We start from the raw sequence: 18,585 nt of genomic DNA, 5'->3' as shown, positions 1-18,585 counted from the left end.
AATTGTGCTCAAAACGTGGATAGAAGAATCATTCTTTGAGATAACTGGATCTTTCAGGTTTTTGAAGCTTATGCAAATGGACATAACTTCTTAAGATGAAACACTTGCAAACGGCCTGTTTACGATGGAGCCCAAGTACCCATGGTTGATGAGATACCTGTTCACAAAAAGCAACGTAGCATATGGGCTCTCAATGCTGGATAAGTTTCATTTCAAAAATCAAGTACTGTCATTGGCATAAGCCAAAAAGTGTCAATGAAATCTATCACAGAAGAGAGTAAAAGTTTTAGGGACCAGCTTGTCAGAAGCATTCTGGCTCTGAACACAAAGGGGATAAATAGAATGGATTACTTAACTCCTTGCAGTGTGGAAGGAGCAAACAAATTAAGGACTAAAACATGGGGTGCAGAGCTTCACGGGGTCACTATGGCATTTGTTGCTGAACAATTCATCATGCAAGAAAGCGTGTGTGAAGCAGATGTGTCCAAATCAATTATATTTAGGCCTGATGAAGAATTGTTCCCAAGACTATGGATAATTAAGAGCAAGAGGCCCCTATATATAGGGTCAAGAGCATTTGTAAAGATTAACAGAGGGGCAATAACAGGGCTACCAGAGGGATGAATTGGAAAAATGGCCGAAGATCTCATACCTTCCTGCGATTGGATTAAGATTAAAGGTGCCTTTGGCCAACACTTAGCAACGCTATTTTCCACACTGCCATGTGAAAAGGGAGCGCACACACCAGAACTCCCAGTTATTATGGCAGGAACTCTAACACACAGGCTTCCCACTGCTTCTGATGACAGAGGAGGCCTTGCAGGAAGCCTTCATGTTATTTCTACGCATATTGGCTTCACAACAAATTACATGACCGACTTTGCTAAGTCACAAAAAGATTATACTGTTCACTTGCAGGCGGCTTCTCACATGGCTTAAGTTTGCTATCCTCTCAACTCCACTTTGGTGCTCTTGCAAACAAAACTGAACACCTTACTATCAACTGCCTGGGATGCACAGATGAGATTAAAGAAGACCGGTTTTCACTATCTACATCCCCGATCTACAAGGGTATGCACTTGAACATTTTCCAGCCCCAGCAAAGCCAGAACCAGTTAGTTGGTACGATGATCCTGCTGTTGATGAAGGATTCAAATTTGGAATTGAAATATTCATGTCACTTTATCAAGAATCATGAGACTTGATAAAGGGCAGTCACCATGTCACCTTGAAAGATTTTCATTGAGTCACCTTGCACCTCTACCAGGACACCTGATCATGATTTCCTTTTGGTATTCTGGTAATCTTCGAAGAAGTCTTGTTAGCCCAGAATCATCATACTTAAAAGCAGTTTGTCACATACTCATCTAAGCATTGGAGACGATGTAGGTATGTGATGTTATGTTCTCCTTGTCAGATAGAAACCAAATTTTCGACCTAGCTTCTAAAGTAGGAATACTGGCCAAACTGCTACCAGCCGCAACCTCACTTAGAAACGCTTTGATTGCGAAATTGTTGCTTTTTGGGTTAGTGTCTCTCAACCTCCAGAAGTTACAAAGATAATGAGAAGAATGAGATTATATAATATTGAAGGAGAATCATCTCCAGACATAGATTCACTGTTTGGAATGCTTAAACCATTTGCGGTTGCCAGGAAATGGAGAAGCGACATCAGGGACACGATTTCCTTCATGAAGGGGTCCAGTTGCCAGATGCATTCAACTGTACACTCAATTCCCCTTTCTCAGTTCTGGCATCTATCACATTTACTTAAAGCCTTTATTGTATTCAGAAGCATCGATCTGATTGTGGTGTCAAAAGAAACTCCCATAGAAGTCGTGACGAACATCTGCCATGTAACTAAAGTTGTAGTAAACACTGCAGGTGATCCTAGAATTATACAGCAGGTTGAACGATCCAACCTATGTGGGCAGTGTCTACAAATTTAATGACACAATTGTCTCTTGCAACAATTAGATCAGCGAAATATTACTATGGTCACTTGGGTACTATTTCTGGTGCTATCTGAACCAGCCTTGATGGAACCCCACTGACTGGAGCTGAAAACAAGTCATGCCTGCCATTAAGAGTCTGTAGCTCTGTTGGACTCGTCCGTGAAGTCCCGATACCCCATAAATAAGACAGGGGTATATGGTGAGAACAGCCGGGAGGTCAATGGAGAGCCAGGCAACCAGCCAGGACCCAGTGACGTGGTGTGGGGACAGGGGAAAAGAGTCTTCCTGCCTGAGATGTATCCCAAGAATAGTGACCCGAACGGTGTGAGACTCACGGAAATGTTGGATGTAATGCAAGACAGGGAACGGGCAACAGTACTCACATCTCCAGAGCCTCTGCTTCCCAGCAGTCCTGGAGATTCAGTGAGGACAGAGGGGGAGCAGAACCCACAAGAAGGAATTGGCCATGAGCATGTGGATGCTCCTGACGTCCCTCCCACCCATGTTCCGAGATCTATGCTTTGACTCAGCATCCGAAGAGAAGAGGTTCTGGGAATCCAAGAGGTGCCCCCAAGAGAAAAAGGGGCAACACTCCCACCCCCCAAGAGGAGCCTCAAGAAGGAGCCGTGTCGTTGGACAAAGGCCAAGTCACCAGACGGCACAGGTGCAATTCAGTCAGTGCATCAAGCACCGTGGAGCCAACTGGTCACCCTGTTGGCAAAGAATCTAGGAAACAGATACCATACGAGTGTCAAGACTGCAGCAAAAGGTTCAGTTACAAATCTCAGTTAGACCTTCACCAGAGGACACACAGGAGAGAGACCCTTCCAATGCCCTTTCTGTCCCAAGACATTCATTCAGGTCTCGGACCACCACGTACACCATCGGATCCACACGGGCGAGAAGTCCTATCAGTGTACTGTCTGCATGAAGAGGTTCACCCACGACTCCCCACTGTGTGGCCCCCAGCGGGTCCACACCCAGGAGAAGCCGTACCAGTGCAACATCTGCCACAAAAGGTTCAGCCAACGCAGGATCCTCAATGTCCACATGCGCACCCACTCGGGCCAGAGACCCTACGCGTGTCACCATTGTGACCTGGCCTTCCGCCAACTGGGGACATTTAAACGCCACCTAAGGACTCATGTCAGCGGGGCGCCCCAGGGTCCCCATGTCCCTTCTGACCCTGAAGGAAATTAACAGGTCACCTATGATGCAAACATGGTCTATGAGCACTTATACAGAGGGGGTTCTATGACTTAGAATTGGGGTCCATGTTCCCTATTGGCCCCATACTCTGTCAGTATTGCTGGTAGTTTCAATAAATTTTTTTTAAGGGTTGAATCGTGAAATAAAAAATGGAAAAAGAATCTGTAGCTCTGTTTTCCAAGGAAGAGAGAAATTCAGAATCAACATGAAGAGCCAAATTCAAGCTCAGAAATTTCATTCCATGGTACTAAGCAGCAACCTCAGACTCCTTGAGATGAAGACAGTCCTTCAGTGAGGGCAGTCAGGACAGAGAGCACCCCAGAAAAACTATGGCGTCATCCCTGAGGACCAAGAAGATGTCGTGCAGACACTGGTGACATCCTCAATGGGAGTATTTCCAGCACACTGAACCTAGCTGAGCTCAGTGGCGGGATACCATGTGACTGAGATGGGTTCAGCACTGTCTGCCTGTGCCTTTCAGTTCAGGCCCCCATCTTCTCAGAGAAATTGCAGATGTTGACTATGGGTGCCGGAAGCCGGTCCATCCTTGCTGCTTGACACAGTCGCTGCAGGAAAGAAACATCTGCACAGCATATGTTTCAAGGGACCTGGCGTATATAGCATACTGTTCTTAATATGTTTGCCCTTAACGCTGTGTGTTTTAACCAAGGTCACCTCTCCAAGAAAGGTTGTTTCCCCAGGTAGGAATTTTTCCCTGAAGTCAGGGAGGGGATGCCTCTCCTAGAAAGGTTGTTTCCCCAGGTAGGAATTTTTCCCTGAAGTCAGGGATGGGATGAAACTCCTTAACTAAGTGCCAGGCGGGTAGTTAATCACTACAAACAATCATGCTTAAGCTACATAATCTTTACTCCCTGGAATGGAGATAAGAAACACCCTAACCTTTGTAATAGAAATTGACAGGATTAAAATCAACTGGGATAAATACGGATGAAACAAGACAATAAACAGCAGAACTTCACTGGAGATCCAGACCAGAACTTGGCTGGAGATCCTGGCTGGAGATCCTGGCTAGGCTGCTGATCAACTGAACACTGTCTCCGTGTCCTTCCTTCTTCGCCGACTCCATCCACACCTTTGGGGACCCCTGGACCTGCTGGGGTTGGACCCCGGCATCTGGCGCCCGAACAGGGTTCCCTTAGGTAAGTCCCCCCGTACTTGGGACGGATAGGACTGCACCGTAGGGTGCTGCAGACCCCCCCCCCCCCCCCATAGAGAATAAGTAGGGTAAGCGGGTAGTTAGTACAGAACTTAGATTGACAAGATGGGTCATACTGAGTCTAAAGAAAAAAGACTCTGTATTAATCTTTTAACGCATATGCTTACTAGCAGAATTGGAGTTGAGGTTTTTCCCAGTGAGACAGAAAGTTTTACAGAAGTATGTCAATGGCTTCCAGAGGATGGAACTGTTAATTTAAAAACTTGGGTTGAAGTAGGAAAGCAATTAAAGAAACACCATGAATCTGACAAGGTCCTGCCATGTTTCTTTTCCCTCTGGGATTCAATCTGTGACACCTTGGCACCAGAGGCAAAAACGGTTGAACTTTCTCAAAATTTAAATAGTCCCTTGGCTCCACCCAGAGAGGACACATCATCATTGTCTTCAGCTCAATCTAAAAGCAATTTAGCTATGCCTACTGATCGGGAGGAGAATAAATATCATAAACATGACCATTGTTCCTTTCCAGTCAGTAGAGAGGAGAATGGCCCTCCCATTCAAAACAGGCTCCCCAAATTAGAAAGGAAGCCTAAACCAGGTCCTGTGGCTCCTATGAGCTCCATGTCTAAATTTCAAAGGGCGATAAGAGAAGCTGAAGCTAATGGAGATCTTGAATTCTCACTCTGCTTCCCAGTTACATATGAGAATGAGTCTGGTGGGAATAGAAACCCCACCTTGGAGCCTATACCTTACAAAGTACTTAAAGAATTAAAATTGGCCTGCTCTGAATATGGACCTCTAGCTCCTTACACACAAACCTTGGTAGAAACCCTAGCCAGTAAATGGATGACTCCTTATGATTGGTCACAGGTTTGTAAATCCTGTCTCTCAGGAGGCGATTACTTATTATGGAAAACTGAATATGAAGATCTTGCTAAGAAAGCTGTAGCCACTAGCGAAAAAACCAGAAAAAGAATAACCCTAGACATGATATTAGGAGAAGGTGATTTTAACACGGCTGAGGAGCAAATGAATATGCCCACAGAGGCACTTACCAAAGTAACCAGTTGTGCAGTAAGTGCCTGGAAATCCCTACCTTATACAGCAGGAAAAACCACCACCCTTACAGAGGTTAAACAGAAGGTCGAGGAACCATATCAGGATTTCCTTTCTCGCCTCATGCAGGCAGTCAAGAGAGTAATCAATAACAAAGAGGCAGCCGATATCCTAATCAAACAACTGGCTTTTGAAAATGCTAATAATACCTGTCAGGCTTTATTAAGGCCGATTCGCAGAACAGGAACTATAAATGATTTTATAAAACAGTGTGCTGATGTAAGTCCAGCATTTATACAGGGTGTAGCTATAGCTGCAGCTCTCAAAGGGGAGACATACCCTCAATATGTACAGACTATAGGACAAGCCAGCAATAATACAGGTAATAAAAGAAATATGAACTGCTACTCTTGTGGCTTATCTGGGCACTTTAGCAGAGAATGCCCAAATAAAAATAATAATACTCAGGCCAGATGGCAAGCTCCTCGACAGCCTGGAAATACATTAGGGAATAATATTAATCCTCCAAAAACCGTTTGTCCCCGATGTCAGAAAGGATTCCATTGGGCAAAGGAATGTAGATCAAGATACCATAAAAATGGTCGGCCTTTAAACTCTACAAATAGCTCCCAAGGAGGTTATATCCCATCACCTCAATTGGGAAACTTGAGAAGGGGCCAGCCCCAGGCCCCTGCAATAATAGGGGCATCAACCCTCAACCCCTTTGCAAATTTCAATCAGTCAGTGACCTCTTCAGGGCAACCCCAGGCAGTGCGGGATTGGACCTCCACTCAACCACTCACGCAATACTAACCCCAGACTCGCCAGTAGCAGCCATTCCTACAGGAGTGTCTGGGCCGCTGCCTGAGGGAACTGTAGGTTTAATATTAGGACGGAGCTCCACCTCGTTACAGGGGATCTTAGTCATCCCAGGAGTTGTTGATGCAGACTACACAGGAGAAATACAGATTTTACTTTCCCCACCCACCACAACTATACAGATTCAGCCCAACCAGAGAATTGCCCAATTAATCCTGTTACCAATACATAAAATAGGGACAGCTGTTACCCAGGAAGCTAGAGGGGCCTTTGGATCTAGTGATGCAGCATTTTGGATACAAGAAATCCATGCTACTAGACCTACAAAAATTTTACAAATTCAGGGAAAACCAATTGAAGGTCTATTGGATACAGGAGCAGATGTTTCCTGCATAGCAGAGAAGGATTGGCCCTCTTCATGGCCTACGCACACCACCTCCACTTCCCTAGTAGGACTAGGCAAGGCATCTAATGTAAAAAAGAGTTCTCAGATTCTAACTTGGACTGATGAAGATCAACATTCAGGAACATTCTGTCCCTATGTAATTACGACTATCCCCTTTACATTATGGGGAAGAGATATCTTGTCTCAAATGGGAGTTGTATTATATAGCCCCAGTGATAGAGTAACATCACAGATGCTAGACACGAGATTTAATCCAGGAAAGGGATTAGGAAAGGAAAGTAATACCTCACACTCCTCGACAGGATCTGTAATTGGGGCCATTGCCCTTAGGACTTCTGATCCCATAGTCTGGATATCATCACAACCAGTATGGGTTGAGCAATGGCCCTTAACATCTGAGAAAATATCAGCAGCCCGACAATTAATTGATCAGCAATTAGCAGAGGGACATATAGAGCCATCAAATAGTCCCTGGAACACACCCATATTTGTAATAAGAAAGAAATCAGGCAAGTGGAGACTTTTGCAAGATCTAAGAGCCATAAATGCCACCATGGAAGATATGGGCTCCTTACAACCTGGATTGCCCTCCCCTGTGGCAATTCCACAGGAGTATTGTGTTGTTGTTATTGACTTACAGGATTGTTTTTTCACTATACCTCTTCACCCGGCTGATTGTCAAAGATTTGCATTCAGCATACCATCAGAAAACTTTAAACAGCCTTATCAGAGATATCAATGGAAGGTTCTCCCACAAGGGATGAAAAATAGTCCTACATTATGTCAAAAGTTTGTAGATCCGGCATTGCAAGGTATTAGAAAGAAATTTTCAGATCTATATCTTATTCATTACATGGATGATATTTTACTAGCTCATAAAGATCGGGCTACTTTACAGGAAATTCTTACTCAGACCATCCTTGCTTTAGAAGAACATGGTCTAAAAATAGCCCCAGAAAAGATTCAGACTGAACCTTCTTTTTCCTACTTAGGCAGAATATTACATACCTCTACTATCACCCATCAGCCTTTACAATTAAGAAAAGATCATTTAAACACATTGAATGATTATCAGAAACTATTAGGTGATATCAACTGGGTCAGGCCATATCTAAAAATAACCACTCTTGACTTAAAACCTCTATTTGACATTTTAAAGGGAGATTCTAACCCTAAGTCTCCCCAACAATTAACTGTAGAAGGAGAAAAGGCTATAGCAAAAATAGAACAGGCCATCAATAAACAGCAACTACAGTATCTAGATTATTCCAAATCTTGGGCCTTAATTATTCTAGCCACTAAATATACTCCTACAGGATGCTTGTGGCAGGAAGGACCATTAGAATGGATACATTTACCTGTCACTCCTAGGAAAATTGTACCACCCTATCCCTCCCTAGTGGCCACTCTCATTATCAAAGGTAGACGACGCAGTATCGAACTCTTTGGAAGAGAAGTTACTGAGATAATAATACCTTATAAAAGAGAACAATTAGACACACTATTACAATTTGAAGAAGAGTGGCAAATAGCTATAGGTAACTTCCCAGGACAAATTTTACATCATTTGCCAAGATCACCTATATTGCAATTTCTCTCCCTACATCCGTTTATATTTCCTATTAAATGTTCAAAAGAACCATTATCACCTCCTGCCTCCTTAGTATTCACAGATGGTTCCTCTAATGGTAGGGCAGTAACAATCATTGACTCAATAACCCATGTTCAACAAACTCTAGAGACGTCAGCTCAGAGAACAGAGCTTTTGGCAGTCATTTATGCTTTTGAACAATTGCAACAGGTTCCCTTTAACTTGTACACTGACTCTCAATATATAGTTAAATTATTTCCTCATATTGAGACCGCCTCTCTCCCACAAGGAAGAACAGCCATTTTCTCTTTGTTAACTCAGCTACAAACTTGCATTCACAAACGAGAAAAGGCTTTCTATATTGGACATATTAGAGCTCATTCCTGCCTACCAGGACCCTTAAGCGAAGGAAATTATCAGGCGGATTTACTAACTCGCCCAGTAGTTTGTACAGCTCTAGAAGAAGCCCGGCGGTCTCATGCCATTCACCATCAAAATGCTTCTGCTCTCCGTCTATATTATCGCATATCTAGAGAAGCTGCTCGAAGTATTGTGCGTGACTGCGGCCATTGTCCTACTCATTTTCCTAGCCCTGCTACTGGAGTTAATCCAAGAGGACTTAGACCCTGTGACCTATGGCAGATGGATATTACTCATGTCCCATCTTTTGGCAAACTTTGCTATGTGCATGTTTGTATTGATACCTTTTCTCATGTTATCCTTGCTTCTGCACGTACAGGAGAAGCCTTTAAAGATGTAAGTCAACATCTATTCCAATGCTTTTCCTACCTAGGAATACCAAGGGCACTTAAAACTGACAATGGGCCTGCCTATACCTCTAGAGCTTTTAAAAACTTATGCTCTACATTCGGCATCGCACATACTACAGGAATACCCTACAATCCTCAAGGCCAAGCAATAGTAGAAAGGGCTCACCAAACTTTAAAAACACAAATTAAAAAATTACGGAGGGGGAAAAATGGCGGCGGTATAAACGGACGTGTCCTGTGCCTTGTCCTGGAGCAGATAAGGGTGAGCAGCTGAAACGGGTAACATGCAGCCCGAATAGGCAGAGGATTTTCAGCTGAGAGACTGTCTGCAGCTAGGAAAGATCGAGAACCCCCAGGAAAAAAAAGGACGGTTGGAGACTGTGGCTGAAGCCTCTCGTGGTGCGCCAGCTAAGCAGCGGAGACTGCGCCATCTTGGGTGCTTGTTGCCGGCATCCAGAGACCAGCTACTAACCTGGAAACAAGGGATTTCAAGCAGCGTCACTGCCTGAACTCAGACAAGCACTGCTTCTTCTCATGGAAAGGTTGGACATCCCCTAAAGGTGCGGTTTGAAGTTCGGGTTGGAGGGAGGACCGAGCTCGCGCGCGGGGCGGAATCTGCGCCCCACAGAGTCCGCAGCCGTTGGGACCAGCGTGACCCGCGAGTGGGGAAGGGGCCCCACAGGGCTGCTGGCAGAAGGGAACGCGAAAAATGAGCCCATAGCTGGACTGGATGTAAGGGAGCAGCCTTGGACTTTGCCAATCTGCTGGCTGCTTGGTGCCAGGGGCGAGTGAGCGCGCGGAGACTGCGCGCGGAGACTGTGCGCAGACCTGGAAGGTGGAGACTTGCGAATTCACACAACTATCAGGCTCTAGTTACAGTTCCCCTTAGATCCGTGCATTTGATTATTAAACCCAGTGCATGGGATTCCCCAGTTGGGGTCATTCACAGAGCCTGTAGGGGAAAGTTCTTTTTGGGGAGCCTGGGAAACAGCAGGCAGTGGCAAGGAACCAGCTCTGGGCAGTGGTCTTTCCTGAATCAGTTCCCAATACCATAGAGGAAAAAAAAAAAAACCCTACTGATAGAGAGGACTTATAGCCTCGGAGGTCAATCCAGACACACTGCCACCCAGAGGCAGAGCCACAAACTGTCTCTTCTGCAATCACAAATAAAGGCAGTCTGGTAAACAAATACAAGCTGCCTTAAAATCAGGTCTGTGGTTTACTGCACGGAGGGACAGTGTATCGCAGGGAAGTTCAACACTCCCCTGAATGCCTGGCAGGACTGAGGCGTGCCAAAAAGAAGAGTGGAAGATCTGAAGCACCTTCACTTCCGAATATTTTTATATATATATATATTTTTTTTAATTCTTTTTTCACCATTTCATTAAGAACCTATTTTATTTTATTTTATTTTATTTTTTATTTTTTTCATCACTTGATTTTACCTTTTTAATTACTACATTTTTTTAACCAGTATTATTGCTATCCTTTTACCATTTTCTCAAGTGTCATTTTATTTTTTATTATTTTTTTTTAATTTTTCTTTATTTTATTTTGGGATTAGTGTTATACACACTATTTTCATCGTTCCTTTAGCATCATTTCTCTCTAGCTCACATTTACCCTTAAGCCAAAACCCTCTTCCTCACTTTTCCCCTTTTGTTGTCCTGTTTTTCTTACCCTATTCCTGCTTTGGATTTTACCTATTCCTTCTTTCTAACCACTGTCTAAATTTCACCCTACTTATATATCTAATTTCCAATCCCTCGCTCTCCCCATACAAATAGCCTCTTCCCCACCTCTATTTCATTCTCTTACTTTTTTTTTTTTTTTTTTGTATTTTTGTTTTTTTTCTTCTCTCCCTTTTCCCAATCTCATTTCGGCACTCCTTGTTGTTTTTTATTTTTCTCTTTAATCTTTTTCTCTTTTTTCTTCTATATCCCCTAATTCTCTTCGCTCGGGGGTCACCTTTATTTGGGGTTATTAATATCGTGAATGCATTTAGTTTGTTGCCTTGTACGTTGTGCCTTGTTGTGTTGTATTTTGTGCCTTTGAATCAGCGCAGCAGAGAGAGAACTACATAACCAAACACCTTGAGAAGAGAAATCATGGTGAAACAAAGAACCAACCCAAATATGAGAGAAAAACAGGCATCATCAGAAAAGGAAGCAAATGAAATGGAGGCAATGGAGGCAAGCAACCTGTCAGAGAAAGAATTCAGAGTAATGGTCATAAGGTGGATGAAAAAAATGGAAGACCAATTCAACAATATGTGTAGGAACCAAGAGGAAATGAAGAAGAACCAAGAGGAAATGAAGAGAAACCAAGAAGAAATGAAAAACGACATCACTGCCATAAAGAACTCAATAGAAAGCATCAACAGTAGACTAGAAGAAGCAGAGGACCGCATCAGCGAGCTAGAAGACAAGGTAGAAAAAAATACCCAAACAGAACAGCTTCTAGAAAAAAAAATTAAAAAGCAGGAGGAGAGCCTAAGAGAACTCTGGGACAATGCTAAACGAAACAACATCCGAATAATAGGGGTGCCAGAAGGAGAGGAAACTGAGCAAGGAATAGAAAACCTGTTTGAAAAAATAGTAACAGAAAATTTCCCTGATATAGGGAGGAAAAAACTCACAAATCCAAGAAGCTCACAGAGTCCCAAACAAAATGAACCCGAAAAGACCGACACCAAGGCACATAATAATTAAATTGGCAAACACCAACGACAAAGCAAGAATCTTAAAAGCAGCCAGAGAGAGACAGAAAGTTACCTACAAAGGATCCCCCATCAGACTAGCGACCGATTTCTCAACAGAAACACATCAGGCAAGAAGGGAATGGAATGAAATATACAAAGTCATGCAAAGGAAGGGTCTGAATCCAAGAATACTATACCCAGCGAGGCTATCAATCAAAATTGAGGGTCAAATCAGGAGCTTCACAGACAAAAACGGTCTACGGGAGTTTATTACAACCAAACCAGCAATGCAAGAAATGCTACAGGGTCTGCTGTAAATAGAAAAAACAGAAAACAAAGAAGGAACGCAGCGGTAAAGAACAAAAATGGCGACTAACAAGTTTCTATCAATAATAACTTTAAATGTAAATGGATTAAATTCCCCAGTCAAAAGGCATAGGGTAAATGAGTGGATAAGAAAACATGACCCATATATCTGCTGTCTACAGGAAACCCACCTCACAAAAAAAGACGCACACAGACTGATGGTGAAGGGATGGAAAAAGGTTTTTCAGGCCAATGGAAGTGAAAAAAAAGCCGGGGTAGCAATACTTATATCTGACAAATTAGATCTCAAAGTGAAGGACATAAAAAGAGATGAAGAAGGCCACTTCATAATACTAAAGGGAGCAGTCCAACAAGAAGAAATAACTCTGGTAAATATATATGCACCCAATATAGGAGCACCCAAATACGTAAGAAATCTTCTGGAGAAGATCAAGGGAGAGATTGACAGCAATACAATCATAGTAGGGGATCTTAACACCCCTTTATCTCCACTGGACAAATCCTCTAAACAGAAACTCAGCAAAGAAACATCAATCCTAAATGACTCACTAGATCAGATGGAATTAATTGACATCTTCAGAACATTTCACCCCAAAGTCACAGAATATACATTCTCCTCGGGTGCACATTTGTCATCTTCAAAGATAGACCATATATTGGGTCACAGACAAAGTCTCTTCAAATTCAAGAAAATTGAAATCATATCAAGTATCTTCTCAGATCACAAAGGCATAAAACTGGAAATCAACTACAACAAAAACAATCCAAAAAAATCAAACACATGGAGACTAAATAGCATGCTATTAAACAACGACTGGGTCACCAGTGAGATCAAAGAAGAAATAAAAAACATCATGGCAACAAATGACAATGAAAACACAACAATCCAAAACCTATGGGACACAGCAAAAGCAGTCCTGAGAGGGAAGTTCATAGCTCTACAAGCCTACTGCAAGAAACAAGAAACAATGAGAATAAATGACCTAACTCTACAACTCGAAGAATTAGAAAGAGAGCAACAAAAAAAGCCCACTGTAAGCAGAAGGAAGGAAATAACAAAGATCAGAGCGGAGATAAACGACATAGAGACCAAAAAAACAATACAAAAGATCAACAAAACCAAGAGCTGGTTCTTTGAAAGGATAAACAAGATTGATACACCTCTAGCCAGGCTCACCAAGAAACAAAGAGAGAGGACCCAAATAAACAAAATCAGAAATGAAAGAGGAGAAATAACAACAGACCCCATAGAAATACAAAGGATTGTTAGAAAATACTATGAACAACTCTACTCCAACACACTAGACAACCTGGAGGAAATGGACATATTCCTAGATAAATACAAACTTCCAAAACTTAACCAGGAAGAATCTAAAAATCTCAATAGGCCAATAACTATGGAGGAAATCGAAGCAGTAATCAAAAAGCTTCCAGCAAACAAAAGCCCGGGGCCAGATGGCTTCACAGGGGAGTTTTACCAAACATTCAAGGAAGACCTAAAACCTATCCTCCTCAGACTATGTCAAAAGATCCAAGAGGAAGGAGCACTTCCCAGCTCATTCTATGAAGCCAACATCACCCTAATCCCAAAACCAGATAAAGACAATACAATGAAAGAGAATTACAGGCCAATATCCCTCATGAACATAGATGCCAAAATCCTCAACAAAATCCTAGCAAATCGGATCCAGCAGTACATCAAAAAGATCATACACCATGACCAAGTAGGATTTATCCCAGGGATGCAAGGATGGTACAATATCCGCAAATCAATAAATGTGATACATCACATAAACAAATTGAGAGAGAAAAACCACATAGTCATATCAATTGATGCGGAAAAAGCATTTGACAAAATCCAACACCCTTTCTTGATAAAAACTCTCAGCAAGATAGGAATTGAGGGAACATACCTCAACATAATAAAAGCCATATATGACAAACCCACAGCCAACATCATAATCAATGGGCAAAAGCTAAAACCATTCCCCCTAAAAACAGGAACAAGACAGGGATGCCCCCTCTCACCACTCCTGTTCAACATAGTACTGGAAGTACTAGCCATTGCGATCAGACACGAAGAAGAAATAAAAGGCATCCAGATTGGAAAAGAAGAAGTAAAACTGTCCTTATTTGCAGATGACATGATACTGTACATACAGAACCCTAAAGACTCCATCAAAAAATTATTAGACTTAATAAATGAATTCGGCAATGTAGCAGGATACAAAATTAATGCTAAGAAATCCATGGCATTTCTTTACACCAATAGTGAACTTACAGAAAGTGAAACTACAGAAGCAATCCCATTTACCATTGCACCAAAAAAATTGAAATACCTAGGAATAAACTTAACTAAGAAGGTAAAAGACTTATATGCTGAAAACTACAGGACACTGAAAAAAGAGATAGAGGAAGACATAAACAGATGGAAGAATATACCGTGTTCATGGATTGGTAGAATCAACATCATCAAAATGTCCATACTACCCAAAGCAATTTATAGATTCAATGCAATCCCCATTAAATTACCAACAGCATATTTCACAGATCTAGAACGAACGTTCCAAAAATTCATCTGGAATAAAAAAAGACCCCGAATAGCTGCAACAATCCTCAGAAAGAACAAAGTAGGTGGGATCTCAATACCAGATATCAAACTGTATTACAAAGCCACTGTTCTTAAAACAGCTTGGTACTGGCACAAGAACAGACATATAGATCAATGGAATAGAATAGAGACCCCAGAAATCAACCCAAACCACTATGCCCAATTAATATTCGACAAAGGAGGCAAGAACATACAATGGAGTCAAGACAGTCTTTTCAATAAATGGTGTTGGGAAAATTGGACAGATACATGCAAAAGGATGAAACTAGATCACCAACTCACACCATACACAAAAATAAACTCAAAATGGATAAAAGACTTAAACGTAAGACGGGAAACCATAAAAATACTAGAGGAATCCACAGGCAGCGAAATCGCAAACATATGCCGAAGAAATTTCTTCTCTGATAATGCTCCTAGGGCAATGGAAACTAAAGAGAAAATAAACAAATGGGACTACATCAAAATAAAAAGCTTTTGCACAGCAAAGGAAACCATCAACAAAACAACAAGAAGACCCACTACATGGGAGAACATATTTGCCAATGATACCACCGATAAGGGTTTAATTTCCAACATTTACAGGGATCTCATGAAACTTAACAAAAGGAAGATAAACAATCCAATAAAAAAATGGGCAACAGACCTAGATAGACACTTTTCGAAAGAGGACATACAGAAGGCCGAAAGACATATGAAAACCTGCTCAAAGTCACTAATTATACGAGAGATGCAAATCAAAACGACAATGCGTTATCATCTCACACCTGTCAGAATGGCTATCATCAACAAATCAACAAACAACAAGTGTTGGAGAGGATGTGGAGAAAAAGGAACCCTTCTGCACTGCTGGTGGGAATGCAGACTGGTGCAGCCACTGTGGAGAACAGTATGGAGCTACCTCAGAAGACTAAAAATGGAACTCCCTTTTGACCCAGTGATCCCACTACTAGGAATATATCCCAAGAAACCAGAAACGCCAATCAGAAAGGATATATGCACCCCTATGTTCATAGCAGCACAATTCACCATAGCTAAGATTTGGAAACAGCCTAAGTGCCCATCAGCAGATGAGTGGATTAGAAAACTGTGGTACATATACACAATGGAATACTATGCTGCGGTAAAAAAAAAGGAACTCTTGCCTTTTGCAACAGCATGGATGGAACTGGAGAGCATTATGCTAAGTGAAATAAGCCAGTCAGAGAAAGATAAATACTACATGATCTCACTCATTTGTGGATTATAGAGAACAACATAGACTGATGAAAAGGGACAGACTCAAAGACTGAGAAACAGCAATCAGGCTATCAATCCCCAGAAGGAAAGTAGGGGAGGGCGGGGGTAAGGGGAAGAGATCAACCGAAGGACTTGTATACATGTATATAAGCCATACCAATGGACATGGACAACAGGGGGGATGGGAGCATGAGTGTGCGGGGCCGGGGGGAGGTTGGGGGTTAATGGAGGGGATGAGGACACATTTGTAACACCTTAACTAATAATAATAAAAAAAAAAGATATTTTATCAAAAAAAAAAAAAAAAAAAAAAAAAAAAAAGAAAGATTAAGTGACTAGCCTAAAGTCACAATAGCAATAAAGGTAATTGTCATGTCAAAAAAAAAAAAAAAAAAAAAAAGAAAGATTAAGTGACTAGCCTAAAGTCACAATAGCAATAAAGGTAATTGTCATGTCAAAAAAAAAAAAAAAAAAAAATTACAAGAAAATGAGTTTAAATATTCCTCTCCTCATCATGTTCTACAACATGCTCAATTTGTAATTAATATACTAAATGTAGATTCTGAGGGAAATTCCCCGATGTACAGGCATTGGAACCCTGATCTAACTAAACCTAAAGCCCTCGTCAAATGGAGAGACTTGCTTACAGGAGCCTGGAAGGGACCTGATGTACTTTTAACCCAGGGGAGAGGATATGCTTGCATATTTCCACAGGACGCAGACTCACCTGTGTGGATTCCAGACCGTCTAGTCCGACCTTATGTCTCACCGCCCGCCATCTCTGCCTCATCATAGCACACTTGACCAGTGCCCGTCTGCAGCAGATGTGCAGCCCTGAGCTGGAACAATCAGTCCATTGGGAGGATCACATGTGCCTCTGTTTTGTCTTTCCACATGTCCCAGCTTTGCCCCACATCTCCTTTCCTTTTTCCTTTTTTTAAAATCTAACTACTTGTTTGCTGGTTCTTTGGCCTTTCTCCTTCTTTCCTGAACACAGCCTTTTCTAGAATCTCCCTACCCTACTGTTCCAGGAAGGGCACCTCCCTTTTATGCCGTGACTAGGGGTGTTTGGTATATGCCCCATACATGGAGTTGTCTTGTGCCAAGAGCCTGACATCCTGGGCTGAGAAAGCCCTGTTCCAGGACTCTCCTTTGTCCTGTATTGGTGCCTCTTACCCTTGTGCCAAGAGGGACCCTCTTCTTTAAATCCAATTGCCCATAGCTGTTGCCCGAGCTCTCTGTTCATGCTGAGGTTGAAGCCTCATGGTGGCTGGTACCATAGATCTGTCTCTGGCCCAATGGCGTAAGCTGGGCCCTCTCTAGAGAAGAAATCTGAGTTCCCTATGATCAATGCCAGAGCCCCGCCAGCAGGCGAGGGAAGCCAAAGGCAGTTGCTGGGCATGGAGGCCAGAGGGACATAGGCTATCAAGGAGACAAAACTGAACCTCACATCACCCTACTTGGCCCAGAGATGGCTGGTAGTCAACGACGGGTAAGACTCCACAGGGTGGGGCAACCTAAGACAGGCACAGTCGGGGGCCAGTAGGAGAAAACTTGGGGTGCAACAAAGGTGGGGCACAGACCCCCCTCCCCAATGGTGCAGGGGCTTGAACACTCGCCCCTTCTGAGGAAGGTCTCCTGTCCCCATGGCTGTTTCCCGCTTCCCATGCCCAGCTCAGATCGGGACCCAGGTAAAGACAGAGACTGGCTGACAGCAGCTGCCCTCTCACTGCAACAGGACTTGTTTCCCATTTCTACCTGGGACCACAGGGAAAGGGGAAGCTGAAGGAAAGGGCTGTGTCAGGATGCTGCATTCTTCCCTTTCTTCTCCCTCTTTTTTCTAAACACTTCCATGCCTTGTAGTTCTTTTGCTTTCTCTTCTTTTTCTACTACCCTCCATTTTCCATATCAGCTGGATCCAGAGGGCACAGCTTACTCCTCCTCGGACATCGACACCACCATCAACCACGGCCCTGATGGACCCTTTGATGCAGCCCTTCAACTTGCTGACGCTTCGGGAAGCCTGTCGCCAGTGACGCCGCCCGCTAGCCAGACCAACAAAGACAACCAAACCAACAACTTGAGGACAGCTGAAATCCCTTGACTGAAGAGGCTGGCAACCTTCTACAGGAATGGGGCTCCTTCTGTGCTCCATCCACTATGTTTATAGCTATGCTCACTATCATTGCTTGCCACTCTTCTTCCGAGACTTAAATGGACTAATCTAAGAGGTGGCCACTGATTTGCATGCGCTATCATTTAAAAAATAAAAAAGGGGGAATTTGGCAGAAGCCGGTCCATCCTTGCTGCTTGACACAGTCACTGCAGGAAAGAAACATCTGCACAGCATATGTTTCAAGGGACCTGGCGTATATAGCATACTGTTCTTAATATGTTTGCCCTTAACGCTGTGTGTTTTAACCAAGGTCACCTCTCCAAGAAAGGTTGTTTCCCCAGGTAGGAATTTTTCCCTGAAGTCAGGGAGGGGATGCCTCTCCTAGAAAGGTTGTTTCCCCAGGTAGGAATTTTTCCCTGAAGTCAGGGAGGGGATGCCTCTCCTAGAAAGGTTGTTTCCCCAGGTAAGAATTTTTCCCTGAAGTCAGGGAGGGGATGAAACTCCTTAACTAAGTGCCAGGCGGGTAGTTAATCACTACAAACAATCATGCTTAAGCTACATAATCTTTACTCCCTGGAATGGAGATAAGAAACACCCTAACCTTTGTA

The 18,585-nt window shown here is 42.8% G+C and overlaps 1 pseudogene; it reads left to right on the top strand.

Moving 5' to 3' along the window:
• The first annotated feature begins 2,306 nt into the window (after nucleotides 1-2,306).
• Nucleotides 2,307-3,093, top strand: LOC118659989 (annotated as a pseudogene).
• The last annotated feature ends 15,492 nt before the right edge of the window (nucleotides 3,094-18,585 follow it).

This window comes from Myotis myotis, unplaced genomic scaffold (assembly GCF_014108235.1).
Source record: "Myotis myotis isolate mMyoMyo1 unplaced genomic scaffold, mMyoMyo1.p scaffold_m19_p_1, whole genome shotgun sequence".
In the NCBI taxonomy this organism is placed as follows: Eukaryota; Metazoa; Chordata; class Mammalia; order Chiroptera; family Vespertilionidae; genus Myotis; species Myotis myotis.
The sequence above is the reverse complement of the archived record's forward strand: the minus strand, read 5'-3'. Positions and strand labels throughout refer to the sequence as shown.